Here is a 5,031-nt window from a genome sequence, read left to right as displayed (position 1 = left end):
CAATCTAGTCTATACTTGTTTGCTGCGCGCATAACATAGTAATTCTAGGCTAATAAATGGAATAAGAACACATAACGTTTTCAAAATCGGATATCATAGTTAGTAGAGGCCGGTCTTCGGACCGGGCGAAAGGGGGTGCTCATAGCTGACCTTCCCCGATCGTACCCAAGCTCCCGAGCCGAGACAACTCCGGTGATGACGGACATGTGGCCTTCGGCACCGAGTCAGGGTTTCCTAAATTCCCCCATTTAAAAAAAATATTTAGGTGGCGACTCTGTATCTGGCAAAGCAGTCCATGTTTGGCACTACTTTTTCAAAAATCTGTTTCTCAAAACGATTTGCCAGATTTGGACTCTTTGGTTCAGATTAAGAACCGCGACAACAAAAATCGCGAGTCCGAACTGTAGCAGCCACTACAACAAGTTGGGCCTTGAGTGACGAAATTTTTTTGTCTTCAAAGAGCTAATTTCGTCACTATAGATATTTGTGAGGAAATATTTTCGTCACCGGTTTCGTCATTGAATGTTTGTCACTAAAAACCAACGTGACGAAAAATAATTTCGTCACCAATGAAATTACTTCAACGACGAAATTTTTTGTCACCAGTAAAACAACATTTTTTCTCCAAAAATTCTCATTTTCGTCACCAAATAGTTTTTCAATACCATATTTATAACTTTAGTTGACGAATAAATTTGTCACGCATGTTGATCATTGATGAGGAAATAATTTCGTCACAATAAGATGTAAAGATGACGAAATTTCTCGTCTTCAAAAGTCATAATTTTGTCACCAATAAAACAATATTTTGTCGCCAAAAATTCTCATTTTCGTCACCAAATAGTTATTCAGTACCATATTTATAACTTTAGTTGACGAATAAATTTGCCACGCATGTTGATCATTGATGAGGAAATAATTTCGTCACAATAAGATGTAAAGGTGACGAAATTTTTCGTCTTCAAAAGTCATACATGGGTGACGAAATATATTTCGTCACAAATATATATATACGTGACGAAATTTTTAGTCACCAAACAACAAAATAAATAAAAACTTTCATATATAAACTGCAGTAAATTTTGTCACAAAAAAAGTTTATTGGTGACGAATAATCACTTTGTCATAATAACAAGTACAAATGACGAAACAAATTCATCAGTAAACTTGTTCCATATTTTATATTCAATTTAAATTATTATTTCACAAATATCCCTGCTCATATCCCAATAGCTTTTTAATTGTACTAAGAAATACAGTAGCTATTATACAGTACTCCACAAAAAAATTCACTAAATAATTTATTTTATAAATCAAAATATATTCATCAAACAACCTTAATAATAATCCATTAAGTATCACAAAAAAACCATCAAAGTAAATTCCAAAATAAACTAACGTGGAGTCCACCAAAAAAAATCAACACTCAATCTTAATTTGCAACTACAACTAAGCATCAGTTTAGGAAAAAAATTCAACAGTTGATCTTCATTTGCAAGTATGCTTCCGAACGTCATCAAAACCAACCTACAAAAAAAATAAACAAGGCAAACATTAGCATAGAATGTATATATATAAAGTTTATTATAATAGCAAAGTTTTATTATAAACTTAAAGCCAAATATCAGAAACTTAACAAATATACAGAACTGTTCTCAAGATCACAAGCTTGAAGTTATTTGAATAGAAATTAACAAAGATTAACTAAAAAGATGAATACCATGCTCATTCCGACCCATGGGCTTTGCAATGATCACCTTAACATGGCAATTCACTGTATCCCTAGAATTATGCTCGGATCAAAAACTGGCTGTGACCCACGGACAGCAGCCAAACCAGTTATAACACTACAACATCTCATGGTAAGAACCAAAGCATGCAGTCAATGAGAATGGGAAGGAACAAATATTGTGGCTGCTGCACAAATGGGATTTAAAAAAATTTTGAAGAGAGAGAGAGAGAGCAACAACCTACAATGCAAAAAATGGAAAACTGGACCATTAGCTTGGTGAGTTGTGACAGTAATGACCAAAATGGATGTAGATAATAAGCTTATTATTTTTAACATTAGCATTAAAATGATCTCATGTACATAGACTAGATGCTTGTATTGGTCTCTCATCATGAACACCAATAGTTGACTTGCAACTATCATACACACCAGAGTGAGCAGATCTCCTATATGCACCTGCAGTAGCTGAAGATATAGCAGAGGCATCAGATGTAGTAGGTGCAGCTGATATAGATGCAGCTAATATAGATGTTGATGAAGCTAGATGGTCAACTGAAGCTGGATGAACTTGAGCTAATGTTGATGAAGCTAGATGATCAACTGAAGCTGAAGCTTTATCAGGCCCCTTCAAGCTGAAAGGTGGGAGACCAACTAAAAGCTTGGATTGAAGAAAAAGAAAACGAGACACAGGAAGAGATTTGGTAAAAATATATGACACTTGATCAGAAGAAGACACATGACGAATAAGAAGTTGCTTAGCTGAAACTTTTTCGCGCACAAAATGATAATCGATCTCGATATGCTTTGTCTGAGCATGAAACACAAGATTAGCAGCAAGAGAAAGAGCAGACAAGTTATCACACCAAAGCACAGGAACAGAAGAATGGCATATATGCATATCTTTAAGAAGCACGTGAAGCCAAGCAACTTCAGCACTTGCAAGAGCCATAGCCCTGTATTCGGCTTCAGTAGAAGATATAGCAAAGGCATCAAATGTAGTAGGTGCAGCTGATATAGATGTTGATGAAGCTAGATGATCAACTGAAGATGGATAAAATTGAGCTGATGTTGATGAAGCTAGATGATCAACTGAAGATGGATAAAATTGAGCTGATGTTGATGAAGCTAGATGAATAAAATTGAGCTGATGTTGATGAAGCTAGATGATCAACTGAAGATGGATAAAATTGAGCTGATGTTGATGAAGCTAGATGATCAACTGAAGCTGAAGCTTTATCAAAGGTTCCTAACCCTAGCAAGGTAGGGAACTACCGTCCTAAATAATAAAACTTGTGTGGAGCTAGTGAGACTTGTGGGTTGAGTGATGTTGAGCATACAAATATTTTTTTTTCTAATGTCTGTTATACAAATTGGCAAGCTGATACATATTATGAGGAAATTTTTTGTTTGGTGGGTTGAGATGAATGTGAGCATATATTTTCTTGAGTGTTTTATGTGTGATTTGAGAGTGTGGATTGAGTGGCTAAGGACTATACTGTGTTTGTTCTCAACGTATTTTGTTCTTTCCTTTTGGTCCTAACTGATGGTTGTTATACTACTTAAAATGGGTCTCTCATGTGTTTAACACCCCCATAGCTCTCGTTATGTGGTGGTTGAACATATGTAATCCTATGTTTGAGTTGGTGTATCTGCTGCTTGGGTTTGCTGAAACTGGGCAGTGGTTGGTTCTAGTATACCTACTGCTATTATTGGGGTTCTATGCACCTTTAGCTGAGCTATACTGTAGGGCATGATGCAACTGTGCTATGGTCTAAAATCTGGGACTATTATAGTGAGCTATTTGTTACTGCTGTACACATTGCTACTGTTTGATTGGTTGGATCTGCAAATCCTGATGGAGCCATGTAGTTGGTTGATGTTGCCGTAGTTGGTGTATCTAGTTGCTATTGGCTAATACTGTTACTATTAGTATTACTGCCTTTTCTATTGGAAAATTTTGCTACAGCTAGAATGTTGTTTATTTTTGTCTTGTACAGTTGGTTATTTGTTGGAGTTTTCGGATGCTCCTCCTAAAACAAAGGCAAATAGGTGTCTTAGATACAAGTATTGTAGTTCAATATCTGGCTTCATTGTGCAGCCAGTATTATTTCACATCTGATTAACTATTTTCCCTTGAATCAAAGGCTTAATCCAAAATCTCTAAAGAGCATTGTATGTAAAATTCTCTCTTCTCAAACACAACAATATATTATTTGATTAAATATTTGTCCTTAAAACTTCTGACACCCCCTTCATGAAGTTCTCTTTTGACATAATTGAGATCCTACATCTATATCTTAAACTTCCACCTCACCACAAATCTCCAGCAGGACAAATACATCAAGGCATGAATTCATTTTTCATGCAACTTGTCCAAGGGTTCAAATATGAGGAATAGGAGCTCAATTATGCGCTAAATTGATGGTCCTTAGTCAACATAAATTTTTACCAAAAAAAAAAAGTAAAATCACAATTGAAAACCATGAATGCTGTAGGCATGCACAAAGGATAAAGAATTTTTTTTCTTTCTTTGTTCATTTGACCAGGGTAGCTTTCATTGTGAACCCTAAATGAAATGAAAGCTAAACACCTAGGGAAGCAACTTTTTATGTCCAATCTCTAAAATGAAAATGTAATGCAGCCAATCCAAACACTATAATTAAACCAAATTACACTGTCCAAGGTTATTCATAAACTACCTTGGGACAGCCTAAAGATCCATCAATAAGGGAGAAGGGAAAAAAACAGAGAGAGAAAGAAACCACAAAAGGTGTCAACAGATTACTAAATCTAAAAACCAGATTCTGTCAAACCTCCAGCACTAAGTACCTGATTCTCCCAGTGCACTACTACACCCATTGCCTCTTGATAAGCAGATGAAAGATTAGAATTTTCCTCAAAAACCCTGTCTATCTCTGAAGATTGGGAATCAATCTATAAACAAGATTAAGCAGCAAACTGAAAACTTCAAGTCCAGGTTATTGAATGAATTGAAATAGTAGGAAAGGATGTTACCTTCATTAGCAGTTTCTGTCTGCTGCTCTCCAATCTCTCAACCACCACTGCCATATCATGCAATTGCTTCTCAAGTTTCTCCTTGTCTTCCTGCAAAACAACATAAATGAATTAGTAGGATAATGAAATTGCAGAGACAGACACCTTTGTGCCTAGAGGGGAGTGAATAGGCCAAACTCTTAAAACAAATTAGCAATTAAAAATTACCAGGTGGATTATTAACAGTTATTCAATCTCAAGATAGATCAAAAGTCTTCCACACAGTAACACACTAAATAAATCAA

General features: G+C 35.6%; 1 long non-coding RNA gene across 1 annotated transcript; it reads right to left on the bottom strand.

The window, feature by feature from the left end:
- Positions 1 to 1,331: 1,331 nt before the first annotated feature.
- LOC145821127 (uncharacterized) lies at positions 1,332 to 4,815 on the bottom strand. The gene is made up of 3 exons (XR_014363167.1): positions 4,748 to 4,815; positions 4,562 to 4,666; positions 1,332 to 1,527 (listed from the first exon to the last, which is right to left on the bottom strand). It is a non-coding gene; the product is annotated as an uncharacterized LOC145821127 (long non-coding RNA).
- Between the last annotated feature and the right edge of the window lie 216 nt (positions 4,816 to 5,031).

This window comes from Camellia sinensis, chromosome 3 (assembly GCF_055761805.1).
Source record: "Camellia sinensis isolate YWXY chromosome 3, ASM5576180v1, whole genome shotgun sequence".
NCBI classification, from domain to species: domain Eukaryota; kingdom Viridiplantae; phylum Streptophyta; class Magnoliopsida; order Ericales; family Theaceae; genus Camellia; species Camellia sinensis.
This window is presented reverse-complemented; position numbering and strand designations above follow the sequence as displayed.